A 24,496-nucleotide genomic window follows, 5' to 3' on the forward strand; every position below is an offset into this window, starting at 1 on the left:
GTGGGCCAAAGGTGTGACAGACAGTAATATTATCTACAATATGTACAATGGGAGGTGAAAGTCTAAACTTAAGGATGTTAAGCTGACGATGTATCCTGGTCGTGAAGCCAGCGTTTGGTGTTATGTTTAAAAAGGTTGAAGGAGGTTATAGACCTGATTGGAGCAGGTAGTGTGTTCCAGAGCTTTGAGGCTTGTACAGGTAAGCTGACTATTCAGTTAAAAAAACGTTGTTAAAGAGACGTTATGGTTAAGTTGCGCTACTAAAAACCTATGAAATTTAGTTAAAAAAACTTTGTTAAAGGGATGTTATGGTTCCAAGTAAAACCGAAAAACACTTGAAATTTACCAGTTATGGTAAAATAAACTACCATAACTCGCACCACCACTGTGCACTGCTAAGACTAACACCCAGGACATAAAAGATGACATCACAAATGTCATTGATGACATCACTGATGACATCACATGTACATTTATTTTCATAAACAGTCTGTACAAGGGATTCTCATATTAATGTTCATCAAAAAGTGTGAAGGGTTATAGGAATACATTTCATAAGGTACGTAGTGCATTAAATAATGCATTGATACACATTTCTTTCTATTATCAGGTTCTTTCCAGTATACTAAGCTACTCATGTAGAAACATAGGCTGTGTGTGGAACATATATGTTGGATGTGCAATATTAATAATCTTACCATGTTGAACAGTAAAATGATACATGCTTCTTATTACAGTTTTATCTACTGGGCTACATTTAATAACTAGCTAATAAAACCCACGTACTACACAATTGCATTGTTCAAAACAAAACACAAATAACAACAACACATAGAAATATGAGCATATACAGGGAAAATGAAGTAAACAACAGTACTAGCACCCATTCTTCATACCCCAACTGATTAACTTTATACACAGAAATGATTGCTGTGCTTCAAACTTACTAATTCGCTATGTATAAATATCATGTAATGTGACTGGACCCTAAGGAGAGTGGTGTGCATACATTGTATCCAAATATGAGCATATCCAGGAAAGTACCGTAATTAAATTTAAAAAAGGCAGAACTATAAAAAAAGTGTTCATACCCTTACTGATTATCTTTATACACACAAACCATTGCTGTATTCCAAATCTGTGTTTTCCCCTATGTATGTTTAATATGCTTTGAGTGAAACCCAAGTGAATTACTGTAAGAACATATTTGAAGTATAATTCTACAAATATAGTACTTGAATATAAATAATGAGTTTATGATTTCTTAGTTCCTGACTCTTAATGCCCTAGATATGTCAGTAAAGGAAAAAAGAAGGAGCCGGAATGTGATGTCATCAGTGATGTCATCAATGACGTTTGTGATGTCATCTTTTATGTCCTGGGTGTTAGTCTTAGCAGTGCACAGTGGTGGTCTGAGTTATGGTTGCTTAGCTTACCATAACTGGCGAATTTCAAGGGTTTTTCCGTTTTACTTGGAACCATAACGCCCCTTTAACAATGTTTTTTTTAGTAAATTTCATAGGTTTTTCGTAGCGCAACTTACCATAACGTCCCTTTAACAACTTTTTTTTAACTGAATTTCATAGGTTTTTAGTACCGCATCTTAACCATAACGTCCCTTTAACAAAGTTTTTTTACTGAATTTCATAGGTTTCTAGTAGTGGCATGTAACCATAATGTAAACGAACATTTGAATTCATTGCACACCTTCCGGAGAGTGCCACATGCCCATATGCTGGCACACAGCACAGTGACATGTCCGAGAATCCGTACACACTTAACAGTAAGATCTATGCCTCGTGGACAGTGTGGACCTACATTTTTTACTGATGTAGGAACTTCAACTTCAACATTTCCCTTGCACAGCTCCAACACCTATTCATACTCAGCCATTAACAATGTAGTGCACAATACATGCTTTTAGCAAAAGTACTATTTATCTGAAAACGACATGAGCTAAGACCATCCCTCCACCCCAAGAAACAGCACCACTGCTGTAATGAAGGTGCATGAGAAACATTGCTCCTACCTTACAACACGCACAACATTTTCCCCCGTCCACCTACCCCTCCATATTACTGTTTGGTGTCTCTTTGCTCATTTCCGTCCGCAACTTTCCTTCTTAGCTCTCCTTCCAAAAAAGTAAAATCCGTAAAAAAATGAAATGTTCTTTTAAGAACCACCTTTCACAGTTTAAAAATATAAATTAAAAAAAATCGCATAGGGTCCATCTACTTTGTATTTCTCAGTTAAGCACATAGACGCAATAAGATTTTCCAACATTTCCATTTGCAGTTTGTTTTATGCTAATGAGAATGTTGTAGCGTTCATCCTCTGTTCCAGGGACTGGAACGGTAAATAAAGGGTCAGCAGGCCAAGTTATCAGCCCAATCGAAGCGAGAGTGCATAACGCGATCTCTGGATCATTACCCCCCCTTCAACCCCTAAAATGGGGGATGAATGCTATTAACAATCTAGATTTCCAAAGCAGTAACCTGTTCTACTAAAAAAGAGGATTTTTCGTTCTAACCCGGGCCGTCTGTGGCTTCCCGGATTAGAAAACAAAATCCTTTTCCAAAATGGCCACCATAGAAAGGGAAGGCGGGTGTTCCATACAGGGCCCCTCTTCGCTTTCCATGGCAGCCTTCAAAAAACAAAACCAAAACCCTGTTAACATATTACCACAAGCACTTTTTCCTTCCCTTTCAAATGTATCCTAATGTCAAACAACGTTGCCACAAAGCCAGTACCAGGTGGACATGGCCACTTCAATGCTATCTTTTCGCCCTTCTGGTCATGGCCAGTAGCCACATTGTGCGGATCATGACCTTATACCATAATCTCGACATTCTGCCCACTCCCCATGGCTACAACCTACCCCTCAGTCAGTAAAGTTGTACCGCTATTTTTTTAACTACATTACGACACTTGTGAAATACGAAAACACTTCCACATCTCGTCACATAACCAACCCTAATGATATTCGACACCTTTTTTGGATGACGTTCCTCTCCAGCGTAACCAAATGCGGCCATAAGCACCTACGTATCGTGACGCAGAACCTGAAAATGAACACACAGCGACGTACAACGTAGCACGTCACATTTTCAACTAATAAACTGTTTTTTAAAAGAAAACATTAACACTTTACAATTTGTAAAGTACTTTTATTTCACAATAAACTGTCCGAGACCATCGGACTATTCTCATGTTCAATCAAATAGTAACTTTGTTTCTTCGGTCGCCATCAAAAATGTTAATCGTGAGGCACACTTTGTTCTTATCCCATACACAAAGTATTAGTTTGCGATAAAGCAACCGCTTCGATCGCACAGTGAATTACAAGACGTCGGCATGAACTTCGGCCTACACCACCATAAAACCTGTTATGTTAATCCTAATGGCCACTCCAGCGTACTGACAAATTGGTGCTCCACGATCGTCCCATAAAACAGAGACGGTTAGGCAGCCGGTCAGGAGTTCGTGCATCTGGCGTGGGAAAAATCCATCACTTAGCATCTGGAATCCATGGCAATCACAGTGAGGCAGGATGTAGCTGTTCGGAAAACATAACAGAAAATATGTATCAATACCCAACCTTTAGCAAACAATTTTAAAAAAGACAAAAAGAACCTGGAAACTGATACACAAATCGATGTGGTCATACATGACATTTTAAAGAAATATTAGCGTTGAACATGGGTGAATCTAGTGATAGCCTACAAAAGGCGAGAATCTGCACTCTCCATAACTTAAAAAAAAATAACAACTACACAGAAATATAGTACTTCAGTTACATTACCAAAATTAATGGTCAGGTAATAAAAAATTAAATCTCGTTCCGGTGTAGAGTCGTCAAAAGTAAACTTACACAATATTCACCATCTCCATTGTCTTCGTGAAACTCAGACAGCAATGTACTTGCACCAAAGAATCGTCTTGAACTGATATTACATGTGCCTTACAAACCTTTTGAATACATAACCTTATCAAATGGTATTTTTTGCAAACTTTCACTCCCTTCATTCTTACTGAATTTTCCCTTTTGCTCAAGGTCAAAAAACAATTGACCCTTATGGGTTCAGTTGGATGCGTGGACCTCCTGAGCTCGCAACCAAAATAGCAAACCAAGTGACCTTCACTCAGAATGCAAATACATTTTCATTTTGCAACAACATGTCTCAATGCGTTCATGAGAACTGGTACTCCCATACACTTGCAGACTCGCTGTTTCCATCAAACAGTGCAGGTGGCTGCCTCCGATTTCAAGCTCTAGGCCACCAGTCTGACTGCAATATGATTTTAAATACATTGGGCCTCATTACGACTCTGGCGGAGTGGGTTTACGCCAGCGGTATTCGCGGCGGACCCTTCCGCCCTACTACGAGTTCCCGTAGCGCCATGGAGCCGTTTTCCGCCTGGTTTTTCCGGGCGGAGAAATCCATGGCGCTACGGGACCTTGTTGTTAATTACGCCACCGTATTTTACGGTGGCGTAATTAACGCCTTCCCCACTCCCATTATACCCTATGGGGCAAAAATGGGAATGGGGAAGGGTAAAATGGGGAATGGGGATTTACCGCCCCGCCAAGGTCGGAATGGGGCGGTAAATCCGCCAACCCCCATGGCGGTATTGGCAGCTTTCCGCCGTGCTCCATGGTGCATATTGCACCACGATCTCCGCCAGGGTCGTAATGAGGGCCATTGTAACACAGACACATTAACTCTTCACCTGTACGTTACGAACACTATATTGAGCAGCAACTTCCAATTTACCGTTTGACTTTGGTGACAAGAAAACACCACTTTTTGACTTCCGGCTGCCACATCCCATCCCAGCCTCAATAACCCTCACCTTCCGAGACAGTATTTCATAAGTTTAACAAGTGCCATGTTGTGTTGTTTTATAATTTTTAGCGGCGATGTCCGCGTACACCAAAACACAAATGAAAGATGGCAGGCGCATTGAAACAATCTGACGCACATCACGCCTCACTCCAGCCAATCGGCGGACATGTCGCATGTCCGCGATCATGACGCAAGCCCATTAGCCAATTGTTATCTTGTCCGCGGAGCGAACAGGGAAGTGTGACCGCGGAGCAAACATAGATATCACTAATTTTTGGACACATACTTTTTGGTCGTTTTAATGTTTTTAATGTTTAACGTTTAGTAATGTTCATCAAAAAGTGTGAAGGGTTATAGGAATACATTTCATAAGGTACGTAGTGCATTAAATAATGCATTGATACAAATTTCTTTTTATTATCAGGTTCTTTCCAGTATACTAAGCTACTCATGTAGAAACATAGGCTGTGTGTGGAACATATATGTTGGATGTGCAATATTAATAATCTTACCATGTTGAATAGTAAAATGATACATGCTTCTTATTACAGTTTTGTCTACTGGGCTACATTTAATAACTAGATAATAAAACCCACGTACTACACAATTGCATTATTCAAAACGAAACACAAATAACAACAACACATAGAAATATGAGCATATACAGGGAAAATGAATTAAACAACAGTACTAGCAGCCATTCTTCATACCCCAACTGATTAACTTTATACACAGAAATGATTGCTGTGCTTCAAACTTACTAATTCGCTATGTATAAATATCATATTAATGTGACTGGACTCTAAGGAGAGTGGTGTGCATACAATGTATCCAAATATGAGCATATCCAGGAAAGTACCGTAATTAAATTTAAAAAAGGCAGAACTATAAAAAAAAGTGTTCATACCCTTACTAATTATCTTTATACACACAAACCATTGCTGTATTCCAAATCTGTGTTTTCCCCTATGTATATGTTTAATATGCTGTGAGTGAAACCCAAGTTAATTACTGTAAGAACATATTTGAAGTATAACTCTACAAATATAGTACTTGAATATAAATAATGAGTTTATGATTTCTTACTTCCTGACTCTTAATGCCCTAGATATGTCAGTAAAGGAAAAAAGAAGGAGCCAGAAATGTGATGTCATCAGTGATGTCATCAATGACATCTGTGATGTCATCTTTTATGTCCTGGGTGTTAGTCTTAGCAGTGCACAGTAGTGTTGCGAGTTATGGTTGCTTAGCTTACCATAACTGGCGAATTTCAAGGGTTTTTCAGTTTTACTTGGAACCATAACGTCCCTTTAACAAAGTTTTTTTTGCTAAATTTCATAGGTTTTCAGTAGGGCAACTTACCATAACGTCCCTTTAACAAAGTTTTTTTACTGAATTTCATAGGTTTTTAGTACCGCATCTTAACCATAACGTCCCTTTAACAACGTTTTTTTACTGAATTTCATAGGTTTCTAGTAGTGGCACGTAACCATAATGTAAACAAACATTTGACTTCATTGCGCACCTTCCGGAGAGTGCCACATGACCATATGCTGGCGCACAGCACGGTGACGTGTCCGAGAATCCGTACACACTTAACAGTAAGATCTATGCCTCGTGGACAGTGTGGACCTACATTTTTTACTGATGTAGGAACTTCAACTTCAACATTTCCCTTGCACAGCTCCAACACCTATTCATACTCAGCCATTAACAATGTAGTGCACAATACATGCTTTTAGCAAAAGTACTATTTATCTGAAAACGACATGTGCTAAGACCATCCCTCCTCCCCAAGAAACAGCACCACTTCTGTTATGAAGGAGCATGAGAAACACTAACCCTACCTTACAAATAACACACGCACAACATTTTCCCCCGTCCACCTACCCCTCCATATTACTGTTTGGTGTCTCTTTGCTCATTTCCGTCCGCAACTTTCCTTCTTGGCTCTCCTTCCCAAAAACAAAAATCAGTAAAAAAATTAAATGTTCCTTTAAGAACCACCTTTCACAGTTTAAAAATATAAATAAAAAAAAATTGCCTAGAGTCCATCTACTTTGTATTTCTCAGTTAAGCACATAGACGCAATAAGATGTTCCAACATTTCCATTTGCAGTTTGTGTTATGCTAATGAGAATGTTGTAGCGTTCATCCTCTGTTCCAGGGCCTGGAACGGTAAATAAAGGGCTAGCAGGCCAAGTTATCAGTCCAATCGAAGCGAGAGTGCATAACGCGATATCTGGATCATTACCCCCCCTTCAACCCGTAAAATGGGGGATGAATGCCATTAACAATCTAGATTTCCAAAGCAGTAACCCGTTCTACTAAAAAAGAGGATTTTTCGTTCTAACCCGGGCCGCCTGTGGCGTCCCGGATTAGAAAACAAAATCCTTTTCCAAGATGGCCACCATAGAAAGGGAAGGCGGGTGTTCCATACAGGGCCCATCTTCGCTTTCCATGGCAACCTGCAAAAAACAAAAACGAAACCCTGTTAACATATTACCACGAGCACTTTTTCCTTCCCTTTCAAATGTATCCTAATGTCAAACAACTTTGCCACAAAGCCAGTACCAGGTGGACATGGCCACTTCAATGCTATCTTTTCGCCCTTCTGGTCATGGCCAGTAGCCACATTGTGCGGATCAAGACCTTATACCATAATCCCGACATTCTGCCCACTCCCCATGGCTGCAACCTACCCCTCAGTCAGTAAAGTTGTACCGCTATTTTTTTTAACTACATTACGACACTTGTGAAATACGAAAACACTCCCACATCTCGTCACATAACCAACCCTAATGATATTCTACACCTTTTTTGGATGACGTTCCTCTCCAGCGTAACCAAATGCGGCCATAAGCAACTATGTATCGTGACGCAGAACCTGAAAATGAACACACAGCGATGTACAACATAGCACGTCACATTTTCAACTAATAAACAGTTTTTTAAAAGAAAACATTTACACTTTACAATTTGTAAAGTACTTTTATTTCACAATAAACTGCCCGAGACCATCGGACTATTCTCATGTTCAATCAAATAGTAACTTTGTTTCTTCGGTCGTCATCATAAATGTTAATCGTGAGGCACACGTTGTTCTTTTCCCATACACAAAGTGTTCGTTTGAGATAAAGCCACCGCTTCGATCGCACAGTGAATTTCAAGACGTCGGCATGAACTTCGGCCTACACCACCATAAAACATGTTATGTTAATCCTAATGGCCACTCCAGCGTACGGACAAATTGATGCTCCGCGATCGTCCCATAAAACAGTGACGGTTAGGCAGCCGGTCACGAGTTTGTGCATCTGGCGTGGGAAAAATCCATCACTTGGCATCTGGAATCCATGGCAATCACAGTGAGGCAGGATGTAGCTGTTCGGAAAACATAACACAAAATACGTATCAATACCCAACCTTTAGCAAACAATTTAAAAAAAGACAAAAAGCACTTGGAAACTGATACACAAATCGATGTGGTCATACATGACATTTTAAAGAAATATTAGCGTTGAACATGGGTGAATCTAGTGAAAGCCTACAAACAGCAAGAATCTGCACTCTCCATAACTTTAAAAAAAATAATGGTCAGGTAATAAAAAATTAAATCTCGTTCCGGTGCAGAGTCGTCAAAAGTAAACTTACACGATATTCCCCATCTCCATTGCCTTCGTGAAATGTACTTGCACCAAAGAATTGTCTTGAACTGATATTACATGTGCCTTACAAACCTTTTGAATACATAACCTTATCAAAAGGTATTTTTTGCAAACTTTCACTCCCTTCATTCTTACTGAATTTTCCCTTTCGCTCAAGGTCAAAAAACAATTGACCCTTATGGGGTCAGTCGAATGTGCGGACTTCCTGAGCTCGCAACCAAAATAGCAAACCAAGTGACCTTCACTCAGAATGCAAATACATTCTCATTTTGCAACAACATGTCTCAATGCATTCATGAGAACTGGTACTCCCATACACTTGCAGACTCGCTGTTTCCATCAAACAGTGCAGGTGGCTGCCTCCGATTTCAAGCTCTAGGCCGCCAGTCTGACTGCAATATGATTTTAAATACATTGTAATACAGACACATTAACTCTTCGCCTGTACGTTACGAACACTATATTGAGCAGCAACTTCCAATTTACCGTATGACTTTGGTGACAAGAAAACACCACTTTTTGACTTCCTGCTGCCACATCCCATCCCAGCCTCAATAACCTTCACCTTCCGAGACAGTATTTCATAAGTTTAACAAGTGCCATGTTGTGTTGTTTTATATGTTTTAGCGGCGATGTCCGTGTACACCAAAACACGAATGAAAGATGGCAGGCGCATAAAACAATCTGACACACATCACGCCTCACTCCAGCCAATCGGCGGACACGTCGCGTGTCCGCGATCATGACGGGAACCCATTAGCCAATCGTTATCTTGTCCGCGGAGCGAACAGGGAAGTGTGACCGCGGAGCGAACATAGATATCACTAATTTTTGGACACATACTTTTTGGTCGTTTTAAAGAAAACTACTGGACGGATTGGCACCAAATTTACAAAAGCACGCTTTCGGGACCAAGATCCTGCTCCTGCCGCAAATTTGGTGAAAATCCGTCCAGTAGTTTGGGCTGTCGGCGTGCGCAAAGTTTTTCCCCCATTCAGTCTATGGGAAAAAAAGATGTTTTGGGACCCCCCTATAACTTTTCCCCCCCTGGACCAAACCTCACCAAACTTTGCAAAAAAATTCAGAGTGGCCCATATACTTTTTTTTTTTACAAAGTTTGCTAAGGAGGGGACGCAGAGTTATAAGCCACCCAAAAAGTGCTCTTCCTATGGAAACAGCAACTTAACCATAACTACACAGCCACTACTATCAGAAAGCGTGCTTTTGTGTGTTCGTGGAAACCGGGCCAGTAATTTTTTTGAAAAACATGGAAATGCAAGTCCCAAAAAATTTGTGATATCTGGATCGCTCCGCTGACCCATTTCCCTGTTCACTGCACGGACCGATGTCTCATTGGGCTGCGGTACACTGTGCTGTCAGCGAACAGTGGACACGGCCGATGGGTGGCTGGAGCAAAGCGTGCTGTGCGTGAACATTTCTGGGAAACGCTGCCATGGTGTATCGGAGGACAGTATTGCAGTGTGTGTGCCAAGGGTCTGCACTACTGTGTGCATGGCTGGCCCTTTTGTAAGTAGCAGTGTGCGTACTGGAAAAAGTCATCCCTGTAACCGCTGCAGCGTCCTGCTTCCCTATTTGCAGCGCGGTCAAAAGTTTGATTACACTGCAGTGTGCGGTGACGGGATGTGTGAAAAGTGTTCGATGTCGGCGGTATGTTGTATCGGAAGACAATGCAGCAGCAAAAGGATCAAAAAATGATAGTGCACGGCATCTGGTGGTGGGAAGAAGAGATGGAAAGGGAGCGGGAGTGAGAAGAACGTCACGTGATATATATCAATATACAAGAAGACAGAGGTCTGACAGCGGTATCCAGGGGCAGGTGCATTTGCTGAAGGGGACTGCATTCCCCGACACATGACGATGTAAACATAGCATCTACTATGGTGTGCTGCGTGAGGTAAGTTAGTAGACCCTTTGCTGCATGCCTGCAGCACAATCACAGAAAATTATGTTTACTGGTTGAAAAGGTAAATCCAGTGTTTGAAAGCAGGTGCAATATTGTTGCTTAGTGTATCACATATGGCTGCACATCACACAATGTTGGTTGTATGTGTGTGGTGATTGGTAGAAGAACATGCAGTTGTTAGTGTATGGGTGGAGATGGTGCAGTGAGCAGTTATGCAGTGTGTTTACTGGGTGTACTAACGGAATAGTGTACATATGGAAGAGGTGCCGGTGCAAATGTTTCTTGTATATGTTTGCATCGTGTCCATTGCGCAGATTAGTAAGTGTTGCAGCGCGGTATGCACTATTGGTTCTATGCACGTACTACAGTGATGGGGGGTGGATGAATGTTGTGAAGATTGTGTCTTGTTTGGTTGGCATGCTTAAAATGGTTTCTGATTGGAAGTGGGTAGCGGTAAGTTGCGGCCTGCTGGTAACTGGAACACTTGTCCTTGCGTCTGTGGTTTATGGTGTGGCGGTTAGGTGGAAGTGCTGATGTGTATGTTGCCTTTGGGATATTAGGCACATGTGTACCTGGTCGTCTGCATGGCTTTGTTATGTTGTGGTGAGTGTGGCCTAGGTCTAGACTATTGGGTGCATGGCCAAAGGACATGCACCCAACAGTCTAGGCCTTAATCACAGCCTCCAGAATATAATGCAGTAATGCAGTTGTTACTGTGCATGCTTTTGGAGTTGGTGAGTAGCACACAATGGTTGCGGAGGACATTATGCACTTGGTGTGGAACAGCAGAAGTGAGCTGCTATGCGTACATTACTGTATGGCGTACATCATTGGCCCTCTTGTACAATAGGGAGCCACATGTCACCATCTTCATTTGCTATGGATAGGCCCTTATAAGACCCTTCTATCACAAAGCATTTTACCACATTGCGCCACCAGCATCAGAAAGTTGCAAAATGCAAAATGTACACAACCACTTACATATCGGTATGAACAGGAAGCACAATGTAATTGAGCAATGTATGTACAGATGTGGCCATGGTGAAAGTTGGCAGGCCCATTTGCAGATGGGGCCGGCATTACACTTGAAATGGGAAGTAAAACATAGTTTGCACTAGGGTGTTCAGTGTGTGGTGAGGCACAGCGGTCGGTGATGGTACTCCAATGCCAAAAGAGGAGAACAATGGAGAACACATGAAATTTGCAACCTACACTGCAGTATGGTGTGTTGTGTGTGCTAAGCCTTTACACCCTTCTGTGAAAGGGTGGCAACCTTGCACTGGCAAAAGAATGCTGTGGGGGTGAAGTAGGTTTCAGAATGCTGTCCTCTATGTACGGTTTGTGATCATTGCATAAAATGTTGCTTTTATGGTTGAGGAGATTGGTTGCAATTATTACACTGTGTAGTATATGCTTGGACCTGATGGAGTGCCGACTCCTCCAGTGTGTCCTGTGGGAGAAGTGCTGAAGTACTGGATGCTTACAAGTGGCTACGGGTGGCCTGCATGTACCTGGCCACTTCTTCACCTGCATAAGTCTGTTATGTTGATCTGGGTGTGGGCAAGGGCAACACTGTTGGGTTTATGCCAAAAAGCCTGTAGCCCGTAGGCTATTCACTGAAGAGACTACGCTTGCTTAATAGCACGCCACCATAACGCTGACATGCACTTTTAAGTATGCATGTCTCCGCTGGTGGCGATATTGCCAAAATGGTTGTGCAGGACCTTGTAAATGTGCTTGAACAGCACAAGTGACCTGACATGCGTCCGGTACCATATGGTACCTGGTTTGTGATTATTGCATAAAATGCTGCTTTTATGGTTGTGGCGATTGGTTGCAATTCTTACACTGTGTAGTATATGGCTGGACCTGATGGAATGCTGACTCATCCAGTGTGTTTTGTTGGGAGAAGTGCTGAAGTAGTGGATGCTTAGAAGTGGCTAGGGGTGACCTGCATGTGCCTGGACAATTGTTAACCTGCATAAGTCTGTTATGTTGAGCTGGGCGTGCCCAAGTGAACACTGTTGGGTGTATGGCAAAAAGCCTGTAGCCCGTAGGCCAGCGACCGAAGAGGCTAGGCCTGCTGAATAGCATGCCACCATAACGCCGACATGCACTTTTAAGTATGCATGTGTCCGCTGGTGGTGACGTTGAAAAAATTGTTGTGCAGGACCTTGTAGACCTGGTTGTACAGTACAAGTGCCCTGATATGCGTCTGGTACCATATGGTACCCATTATGGCACCATCTTGCACATTAGGGAGCCACATGGCGTTACTTGTGGTTGATCTAAGTTGCTTTTTGCACCACCCGTCATATGTTACGTTTCTGGATTGTGGTATATGGGAAATGTTCTCTTTCATGAGAGCATTATGTTGTGCTGGGTGTAGGTAGGGGCTACAGTATTGGGTACATGGCCAAGGGCTATAGGCCATTGGGTACGCACCCGAGAGCCTATCACTTAAGAACAGCCAGCATACCATATTGCAGACATGTACAGTTGCCTCCGTTTGTCTCCGAGGATGGTGACTTTTGAATAATGGGTGCAGAGAGCATTTTACTCTTGGTGGAACAACCATAGTGAGGTGCTATGCATGCGCAAGCACATGCTGTAGGTAATTGCACGTGTTGTACATTGGGCTGTAATTTGGCCACAGCTACAGGTCGGGAGGTGTTTCATAAACAGAAGCATGTGTGTCTTGATGTGCAGTGCTGGGATGTGCAGCACCGACTATGACAGCATTAAGGAGCAACATTTCCACTGGGTGCAAGGAAATGGCATTTTTTTGCCCTCCATTGGCAATGCTGCTTTGTTTGCCACTCTGCACGCAGCATTGCGTATAATCCTGTAGAACTGTAAGAGAATCGTTGACGTTCAGTACGTAGAAGTGTGAGGAGTAGAAGGGAACAGAAACGCATCGGAAGACATAAAAAACAAACAGATGTGTAAGCAAGCATGTATATAACAGAAAGAGGACAAAGAAAAGTAAAAGATAACCATTTATTTTCTGAGACAGTACTACAGACGCAACTCTTTATCCTGTTTTACATAAACCCGCCCAACACACCCCCTGCCCTCCCTCCCTACCACGAAAAGTCTGCGCTTTATGCTGTACGTTACGCTTCCACATGCCACATCCAGCCATTTTCTGGATGGGAGCCATGGAAAGGAAATTGTGGAGCAAAAGACATTGGGCCTCATTACGAGTCCGGCGGTAAACCGAGCCGGAAAAGCCGTCAGGTTACCGCCGGACTAGTATTACGATTCCGCCTCCATGATTCCCGGAATTGCCGGGGTATTACGACCCCGGTGACCCGGGAATTCCGGAGGCGGAATTCGGTAAATCCCCATTCCCATGGAGTCCAATAGGACTCCATGGGAATGGGGAAGTGGAAACACGGGCACCGTCTCGTGATGGTGCAGGTGTTTCCACGTCCGCCTGCAGGCGGGTGTTGTTAAACCCGCCAGGTCAGACCTGGCGGGAATGACACCTCCCGCCTGCAGAACTCGAGATCAGCCGGTCCGGAAACAACGGTGGCGGCGGGTTTACCGCCACCGTTATTTCCGGACCGACTGACTTGTAATGAGGCCCATTGTTTATAAGGTTGGTGTGTACTCAAAAAGTGTACCAGAAAGTTTCTTTGCACAAACAAGTGCAGAAGACTAAGGTAGAAGTGAGAAATGTAAGGAGCAGGCAGCCTGGGTATATGCATGAAATATATGTATTTCTTTGGAGTAAGTAACATGCAAGGTGTGCTGCGCGTGCCCCATATTTCTTGCCACGTGTGCAGTAAGGTGGGTAGTGCGGAAACCAAACAACAACTTTGCAGTGTACACAGTAAGTGGCAGGCATTCCACTGTTGTGTATGCATTGTGTGTATGATATAATATTATGTGCATTTGTATGCTACGGGATTCGTAATGCACCTTCACACACATATAGCAAACCACAAGAGGCAGAGGAAGTGAAACAGAGGGGAGACAGAGACAATGAACCTGCTAGGGCAGGTGTGACTTAGATCACCCAAGTGCATGGGTGGAGGGAGGGGAAGATACAGTACATGGGAAGGAGAACAAATGACAACAAGTACAAATATAGGCCAATTGTGCCAAGTGTACGGATAAATGCACACACGAGGTGGTGGATATACTGTTAGGCATACAGGAAATAGTCCTCAAGTGCGGGGTTTGCTAGAAAGCTAGTGTAGGGGTTTGCCTGGCAGGGGGAGGTGACATGGGTCTGACATCACAGAGTCATCAGGTAAGTAGTGCAGATTAAGTGCACGTCATGCAATTAGCTGGGGAGTTGAGCAGAAACAGCAGATGTGTAACTTCAGTAATTTACTGAACCAACCCAACTTTGGTAAGGACAGGTGCAAGGTAGGGCTGCACTGAATCCTGAAGAGAGGAAGAATCCCCCTGAGGCCCCTTGCGCGGTCAGCACTAGAAAGGCTACCCCTCGGAGAGAGTCCCAGGGAAACCCTTGAGGGGGGAAAAACCCTGTGCTGAGCTGCTAGGGAGCGTGGATAAACGCCGTCCTTCCCTCCGGAATGGTCGGTATTATTCTTGCTTTCCGGTCTCTGGGGTTTGCTCATTGTTCTAAATTGCCCAGCTGTAGATGTATTAAAGAACAACAATTAGCTAAAGAGCAGTAAATAGGAAGGACAGTAGATACTAAAGAATGCTCCCCACCACTAACCGAAAGTGGCAAAAGGACTGGTAATTTAATTGAAGAGGCAGAGGAAGGAGTCCATGTTGATGGAGATTTCTGGTACTGAAAGAAAAAAAAAAAAGATGGCAAAGCCTTCTGCAACTGGGAATATCAGGTAATAGCTAATAAATATAAGAAAAGGGTTTATCCACCTGAAAGGGGTGAAAACTGAGCAGACACGCCAATGTGAAGAAGGCTCTAAAAAGGGTTCTGAAAGGGATTCTGGGAATGGTAGTTCTTGTGATTGATAGAAGTTCTCTCACGACAAGTGCTGATTCCTAGATGAAGATGGAGAACAACAGAGTCTGTCAAAATCCTCAGCCGGCTGCAGAACAAAGAGAAACACTAAAGCGCTAAACCCGCGCCTACCGAAGAACTGTTGAACGGGACTTGAGAGTGACAACAATGGAGCCGCGGCGGCCAAGCGGATGGGGGATCGCAAGAGGCCACAGTTAAAGGCGCGGGTTCCTAGTGAAATACGGAGAGAGCGATAGACAATTATGCAAGTAGAAAAGGTCAGACTAGGAATAGAAGCAGGGAGGAAAGTACGGAAATGCCCTGAAGCGTCCTCACGGAGCGTCTTGCAACCTCTGATAGAGTAGTGACGCGACCTGAAGTCCGCTTTCCCTTCTTTTAACGTATTGACGTCTCCCTCTGTGGGCGTGGTGGCATTCTCACGGCGTCTTACTGCTTCTGGTGGGAACGTAGTGAATGTGTTTACTACTAGACTGACAACGCCTCCTACAGCCAGTGCCCTCGTAAAAAAGGTAAATTCACTCTTGCCGCACCCATCACGTGATGTAATGGAGGAAACCATTACAGTATGCCCCTTCTTTGGTAGAATCCCCCCTGGTTTGTCGGGATGACTCTTATGAAATTTCATCACCAATCGCAGAGCATCAATATCTTCGGCCCTATCCCACAATCTCTCTGCTGGGGAGCACCCTTTCCAGTCTATTAGATGCTGAAGCTTCTCGTAATGATATCGGGAATCACAGATCTTGGCTACTTCAAATACCGGACCTGTGGACGTCAGAAGAGGGGGAGGATTGACAGTAGTTTTAGGATGAAATCTACTTCTTCTGTCCGGTTTTAGTTGTGAAACATGAAATACCGGATGAATCCGTGACCATGAGGTGGGAAGATGTAGACGAAAAGCTGCTTGTCCAATCATAGAAAGGACTCGGAAAGGTCCAAAATACTGAGGTGACAGTTTAGAGGGTACCAGATGCCTGGGGAGAAATCTGGCTGACAACCATATATAATCTCTGGCCTTAATATCCGGTGCGGAAATACGATGACGATCTGCATTCTTCTTGATTCGCACTTGAGATTCTTGAAGGGCCTTTCGGGCTTCTATATGATGCTTGTTGAGCTGTCTAACTAGATGATCCACATCTGGAAATTGTGAAGTAGAATGACTCGAAATTGGAAAAGATGAAGGATGAAATCCATAAGTACAAAGAAATGGACTCATCTTAATTGAGGAGTGAAAGGAATTATTATACGCATATTCTGCGATAGGTAATCATTCCTTCCAGTCATCCTGAGTAGCAGTTACATAAGTCCTCAAATATCCTTTAAGTGTCGGATTTAAACGTTCAGTTTGACCGGTAGTTTGTGGATGGTACCCTGAACTCATAGCTCTTGTAATGCCCAATTTGAGGCAAACTTGCTTCTAATATTTCGAAGTGTACTGAGATCCTCGATCAGATATTATCCTTTCAGGTAGACCATTAAAAGAAAATATTATCTCGATGAATACTCTTGCCATTTCTGATGCTGACGGGAGTTTACTCAAAGGAATGAAATGTGCCAGTTTTGAAAAGTAGTCAACAGTTACCATTATTGTCGAACATCCCCCCCGAGGGTGGCAAATCGACAATGAAGTCTGTAGATATCATTTGCCAAGGTCGAGATGATAAGGACATTTGGACCAGTTTACCCAAAGGGTGATGCCATGGGGATTTAACCTGTAAACAGTGTGGACAAGAATTTACATATTCTGTGACGTCCTTCTTCCAGGATGGCCACCAAAAATATCTGGCTACCAGCTCTTGAGTAGTGTTCGTTCCCCTGTGTCCAGCTACCTTTGCATCAAGACATAGTTTTAGGATTTCCCTTCATAAGAAATCAGTTGGAAGAAAGACCTGGTGTCCTGAATAGTAACATCCTTCTTCTTCGACCACTTTCCAAGGAGTTATTTCCTCTCTTTGTTGACTCTTCATCCTTTTAGTTTGTTCCTGGATTCGAGTTAAGAGATCCTTAATGACCACCTGGGTTACTTGAGTTTGAGGAAAGATTGATTCAGATCGAAACTGTTTTTGGGGTAATATCTCTTTTCGTGAAAGAGCATCTGCCCGCAAATTGTTGGTTCCTGGAATAAAGGTAAAAAGAATTCTAAACGGTGAAAAAAAAATGAGCCCAACGGGCCTGTCTGCTGTTACATGCCTGAGCATACTGAAGAGCTCTCAGATTATGATGGTCGGTTCTGACCTCACTGACCTGTTTTGCCCCTAACAGTAGATGTCTCCACTTTTCAAAAGCCCTTTTTATAGCCAGTAGCTCCTTTTCCAAAACTGAATAGTTTAATTCTGCAGGAGACAAAGTTTTTGATAGATATGCGATTGGGCGTTCTTGGCCATTGGTGTCTTTCTGAAGTAACACAGCTCGTAGGGCATAATGAGATGTGTCGGTTTCCACTATGAATGAGTTATTCTAATCTGGAGTCATTAACACTGGAGCAGATGTAAATCTTCTCTTTAGTTCTTCAAATGCCCCGTGAGCGGTGTCTGACCAATGAAAGGGGACTCCCTTCTTTAAAAGTGAAGTAAGAGGGTGAGTTAGAGTGGAGAAGTGTGGTATGAATCTGCGGTAAAAGTTGGCAAATCCGACAAATCTTTGGATCTCTTTCACCGTAGTTGGAGCAGGCCACTCTTGAATGGCTGAGATCTTGGAAGGATCCATTGTGATCCCTGTATTAGAAAGAATGTACCCCAAATAGGAGACTCGGGACTGGTGGAATTCACATTTGTCTATTTTGCAATACAAATGATTGTGTTGTAGTCTAGAAAGTACTTCTCTGACATGCTTCTGAAGTTCCGGCAGGGATTTGGAAAAGACCAGAATATCATCTAAATAAACAATGACATAATGGAGGAGAATATCAGCGAAGAGATGGTCCATAAATCTTTGGAATACCGCGGGAGCGTTTGACAAACCAAATGGCATCACCCGGTATTGATAATGGCAAAAGGGGGTGCGAAATGCGGTTTTCCACTCATCTACAGTTCTTATGCGGATAAGATGATACGCCCCTTTAAGATCTAACTTCGTATACACCTTGGAACCCTTGACTGCTTCCAGGATATCAGGTATTAATGGTAAGGGGTACTTGTGCGGGACTGTAATTTTATTGAGACTCCGGTAGTCAATGCAGGGGCGTAATTCCTTGGTAATTTTCTTGGTAATGAAAAATAGCAAAGCAGCGACGGGTGAGGTGGATTCAGTAATCAGGCAATTTTTTAGATTAGCCTGCAAGTATTCACGAAGAACCTCCTTCTCTGATGCTGATAATATGTACATTCTGCCAAAGGGTAATGGTTGATCCGGAATCAACTCAATGACACAATCATCTCTTCTATGTGGAGGTAGCTCTGAGTATTCTGACGATGTGAAGACAGTTTTGCACTCTTGATACTCCTCTGGTAAACCGGCTATCTGGTTAAGTAAAAGTACATTAGACGGAGTCTGCAGAGAAGAAACCTTTCCCTTTGGTATTGATGAATGACTCTGTATACAGTGTTCCAAACAATACTCAGACCCCAAAAAAAATGATCCAGCCGACCAATTAATAAACGGGTTATGTCTTCTTAACCACGGCAAACCAAGAATCACTGGGTGATGAGCAGCTCTTATGATGTCTAATGTGAGTATTCCGGAATGGGAAGAGATAACCATCTTAATCAGATTGGTCTGATCTTTGGTAGGTCCTGAGACTAATGGACTTCCGTCCACACTGTCAACTGGGATAGTCAGATTCTTGGTGGATCTAGGAATACCTTGTTCCGTAGCCCAGGGATCGTCCACAGAGTTTCCTGCAGCAACACTATCAATAAGAGCAGGGATATTTTGCACTTCTTTGTCGCCAAATCTTAAGGAGACCTTCAAAACAATCATCCCTGTGTCTAAAACCCCCAAAGATATAGGCACTGGGGGCAGCAAGGCATTTGATGAGGAACCAGTGTCATACAATGGTTCCTGGACCGTGGTTCCCCTTACGGCTGGGCGCTGGCTTTTCCTGACTTCCTTAGAGGAGCAATTGGACGGTCCTGCACAGGGTGGGTATTTGCTCCACAATACATACATAATCCCAGAGTACATCAGCGAGACCATTCCTCCGGAGATAACAGACCCCTAGACAGAGCCCCTAATTGCATAGGTTCTTCTCCCGAAGAGGAGGGTTTAGATGATGAAGAGGTTTCTATAGAGGGTCTATATGTCCGTCCCTTCTTCCTTTTCAATTGTCGTTCTTTTAGACGGTAATCTATTTGTAGAACCAATGCAATGGATTCTGCCAAAGTCTGTGGACGAGGCTCTCGAGACAACTCATCTTTAAGATCCTCTGAGAGTCCTCTGCGAAATATAGTTGTTAATGCTTCATCTGACCATCTCGTTTCTCCTGACATTTGCTTAAAACGAGTAATGGAAGAGAAAATATCTTAATTCCCCTGTTTGAGATCTAATAAATGTTCTTGTGCAGCCACTGTGAGTTCCTGGCGACCAAACATTCTTTTTATGCTATTGCAGAATGCAGTGTGAGATTCAAGAATCGGATTGGCGGTGGACACCAAAGGAGTGGCCCAGGCTAATGCTGGTCCCGTCATCTGAGAAATCATATACCCAACCTTGTCACGATCGGTATGAAAGTAAACTCCCTTAAAGGCAAATTGTATGGAACAGGAGTCTAGAAACTCCTTTACCTTGTGGGGGTTCCCGTCAAACTGTCCCCCGTGTAAGGGACCTGGTGGTACTTCCGAACAGTGTGGTGTTCGGCTACCTTGTTGCAACTGTAACTGTTGTTGTCTCAATGCGGCAGTATCTTGTTGCTGCTGCTGCCGGAGATTGACATTCTCCTGCTTCAGCTGCTGAACTTCTGCTGTCAAAGACTGAACTGCAGCAATCAGCTGCTGAATTTGTTGGGCTTGTTGTTGTTGGGAATCCATATTTAGAAATTAATCCTTCAACTTACGCAGGAAATGGGCGTTCTGAAATCTCTCCCAGAGTATACTATGTATGGTATGGGCGTCACTAACTGTAACTTCTGTAATTTACTGAACCAACCCAACTTTGGTGAAGCCTAAAAAGGTCTTCCCTTTATAGCCAACAACACATAAATGTGACAGTCTGATAGTAGTTCCTACCTTATCTTCACAAGGACAGGTGCAAGGTAGGGCTGCACTGAATCCTGAAGAGAGGAAGAATCCCCCTGACACCCCCTGCGCGGCCAGCACTAGAAAGGCTACCCCCAGGAGAGAGTCCCAGGGAAACCCTCGAGGGGGAAAAAACCCTGTGCTGAGCTGCTAGGGAGCGTGGATAAACGCCCCCCTTCCCTCCGGAATGGTCGGTATTATTCTTGCTTTCCGGTCTCTGGGGTTTGCTGATTGTTCTAAATTGCCCAGCTGTAGATGTATTAAAGAACAACAATTAGCTAAAGAGCAGTAAATAGGAAGGACAGTAGATACTAAAGAAAGCTCCCCGCCCCTTACCGAAAGTGCCAAAAGGACTGGTAATTTAATTGAAGAGGCAGAGGAAGGAGTCCGTGTTGATGGAGCCTTCTGATACTGCAAGATAACAAAGAATAGATTGTAAAGCCTTCTGCAACTGGGAATATCAGGTAATAGCTAATAAATATAAGAAAAGGGTTTATCCACCTGAAAGGGGTGAAAACTGACCAGACACGCCAGTGTGAAGAAGACTCTGAAAAGGGTTCTGAAAGGGATTCTGTAATGGTAGTTCCCGTGATTGATAGAAGTTCTCTCACGACAAGTGCTGATTCCTAGATGGAGATGGAGAACAACAGAGTCTGTCAAAATCCTCAGCCGGCTGCAGAACAAAGAGAAACACTAAAGCGCTAAAGCCGCGCCTACCGAAGAACTGTTGACCCGGACTTGAGAGTGACAACAATGATGGTGCGGCGGCCGAGCGGATGGGGGATTGCAAGAGGCCGCAGTTAAAGGCGCAGGTTCCTAGTGAAATACGGAGAGAGAGATAGACAATTATGCAAGTTGAAAAGGTCAGAATAGGAATAGAAGCAGTACGGAAATGCCCTGAAGCGTACTCACGGAACGTCTTGCAACCTCTGATGGAGTAGTGACGCGACGTGAAGTCCGCTTTCCCTTCTTTTAACGTATTGACGTCTCCCTCTGTGGGCGTGGTGGTGTTCTCACACCGTCTTACTGCTTCCGGTGGGTACGTAGTTAATGTGTTTACTACTAGACCGACAACGCCTCCTACAGCCAGTGCCCTCGTAGAAAAGGTAAATTCAGGGGCGTGGCTTGGAGCTGCTTCGACTGGCATGGTAGCCTGAGAACTCCCGCCTGGCCCAATACGCCATTCAACATAAATGCTGCTTTTTGTACCCGTTGGAGCCCGGAATTGAACTCACCGGTGGGGAACTCTTCCCTGCATTGCTCGTCCGAGTGGGTCCCGGTTCCGATCCCATACGGCCGAATGCGGGCCCTTCCCAGCACTGTTACCCACTCGGCAGAAAAATGGCCGCCACAGCTCCTCAGCCTGGAGGCCTTCCAATGTGAAGCAGAGCGGGCATCACGTCTCCACTGAACGGCTGCCGAACAGATTGAGCCAATCCTAGCTCGCTCGCTGCCTGCATCGGAACGATTCACACAGCGGATCCTCTGACCAGCCTTTACTCTCGCCGCCTCCTAAAGCAGCTCTCTGCAGCGGACGCGGGAGATCCTCCGGCCCACTACCATCCCCCACCTACCGGAGCTGGCTTGCTGTCTCCCGCCCGGCGCCACTCTCCCAGGTTCGGGAGTTAGATTGCGCCGCCCAGCACAACTCGAACATCCAACCCGCCCCATCACACGCAGCCACGTCGGAAGCTCCCACCAGCCGCTCCGAACGAAGCCGGGCGCTCCGGCCCCTCCTGAGCCAACCAGGAAAGCCTCGCAGTTGCACCCATCAACGCAGCGGAGGCATCAGCTTCCCCCGGCTCGGCCCGAGGTCTCCGTCTACCCCCGCTTGGTGTACCGGACTGTCGGAGAGCGCCTCCAACACACGTCGGCCTAGTTCTCCCCTGAGGCGGCCCCGCACAACCTCCACCAGCGGTGGCCATCGTGGTCCCCGGACCCATCCCGGATCTGCTGGCCTTCCGGGCACGCTGCTTCACACCAGAGCACGAAAACCCCAGCACGGCAGCAGGGCTAGCCCCAGTCCAGCCCGCCTGGAGCCCCACGCAGTGTCCCTCATCGACGCGGCAGCAGCGTCTATCTACTCTGAGCTCCTGCACGAGACCCACGCCTCCCCTTCCTGGGTGCCAGACGGCCTAAAAAGCATACAGCGAGGCACACGCTGCCCCAACTCACCCTGTCCCGGCCGCTCACATCCAGCAACAACAGCGGCCAGTGAGATCCCCGGACCCGCTAATTGCCAGGACACAGTGGCCACTTCTCCAGTCCCCGACGGACCCCGAATTCCCCATCACAGTAATAGGGCTCCCACCCATACTCCACCAGCGCCGTCGGATAGACTTCTAATTTTCCACCCTGGCTGCGGTCCTTTCCCTCTGATCCCACGGAGCGCATAAACTTTAATCCATTGACCCCGATCACGCTTCCATGCCCCCCGGCTATCCACAGCCCGCTGTTCGGAGCCCTTTGGCACACTGGCTCCTGGGGCCCACGATCCGCAGGCCTACAGGGACTGCGAACCATTCTTTCTGTCCAGGTGATCCCTGAGACACGGAACCCTCTTCTGTGTGTCCCACCACCCAACTGGCTCCCGCACACACGGCGGAGCCCCGGGGAGCGGTCGCAGCTCCCAGGAAGTGAGAGCGGCACCCCAGAACACCCCCCCCCCCACAGAGGAGCGGGTGGACCCCGGAGCCGCTGCCTCGCACAGTATCATAGTGGCACACCAACTTCAGCAACAAGAGGTGAGGAGTCGGGGGGGGGGGGAGAACTGTCTGGTTTCGGGGGGGCTCCTGGAGCTGGCTCACGTGGGCACAGAGGCCTGTCCTCCAGGATTCCTCAACAGCAGGCCCCTCCGGGTTTAAGGCTAACTCCAATATACCCCCCCGTGGCCCCCAAGATCCCCACCACAGCCTGACTACCACCAAAGTACAAACATCAAGTCTCCATAGCCGGCGGCAGTGGCAGTGATAACCCAAGGACTACCTCCAGAACTCCATTTAGACACACAAAGCACGTGCGGGACCACCCATACAGAAGTTATCCCAACCAAACCCCGCAAACCACGAAATGTCTAAAAGCGGGAAATCAGGAAAACAAACCGACATTGCTTTCCTCATGGCCAACTCAGCCGCTGAAGGGCCAAGAAAACCGACACACCGGAAGACACCAGCAAGAATAGCACCCCGACAGCAATGGGACCAGACCCCATCCCACCACAAGCGGCACCCAAAGCCGATTTGCAAGACCTACTTTCTGCCCTAACCAGGGAAATCCAAAAAAGCACTGAGGAAGTTACCAAGAAAATCAACTCACTGGACAAAAGAGTGGGGGAGGTAGAACATCGTACCACCGAAATAGAATCCGAGATCTGCAACCAAAGATTCGAAATGGAACACGACAAAGACAGAATAGCTGCCTTGGGGTTGAGATGCAATGCCCTCGAAGTGAAACAGGAGGATTTGGAAAACCGATCATGGAGGAACAACATCAGGGTCCGAGGAATCCCAGCCTCTGTCCCAGAATCAGAACTGAAAACCTACATATCGGATCTCTTTAGGTTCATAATTACCCTCCCAGACAACTTCCCTCTAGAACTAGATCGAGTGCACAGAACAACCCCAAGGAAGGCATTCTCATTCCCCCCAGATGTTTTGACTAGGGTACACTTTTTCCAAATAAAAGAGGACATAATGCGGGAAGCAAGGCAAATGTGACAGATCACCTTCAGAGGATCCACAATATCACTCTACCAAGACCTAGCGATCTCGACTCTCCAGAAACGGAAAACCATGCGACCCCTGACAGTTTGGCTGCAAGATAAGAAAATCCCATATCACCGGGGATTTCCCACTTCAGTGAAATTCAGATGGGAGGGTTCACGGAGGCAAATACAGTCCATGAAAGAAGCAGAGAAA

General features: G+C 45.0%; 1 protein-coding gene across 1 annotated transcript in view; it reads left to right on the top strand.

Moving 5' to 3' along the window:
- Positions 1 to 24,496, top strand: part of LOC138567643 (zinc finger protein 2-like) — a 563,467-nt gene that overhangs the window by 424,267 nt on the left and 114,704 nt on the right. The window lies entirely within an intron of this gene.

Source organism: Ambystoma mexicanum, chromosome 2p, assembly GCF_040938575.1.
Source record: "Ambystoma mexicanum isolate Mex_15411 chromosome 2p, UKY_AmexF1_1, whole genome shotgun sequence".
NCBI classification, from domain to species: domain Eukaryota; kingdom Metazoa; phylum Chordata; class Amphibia; order Caudata; family Ambystomatidae; genus Ambystoma; species Ambystoma mexicanum.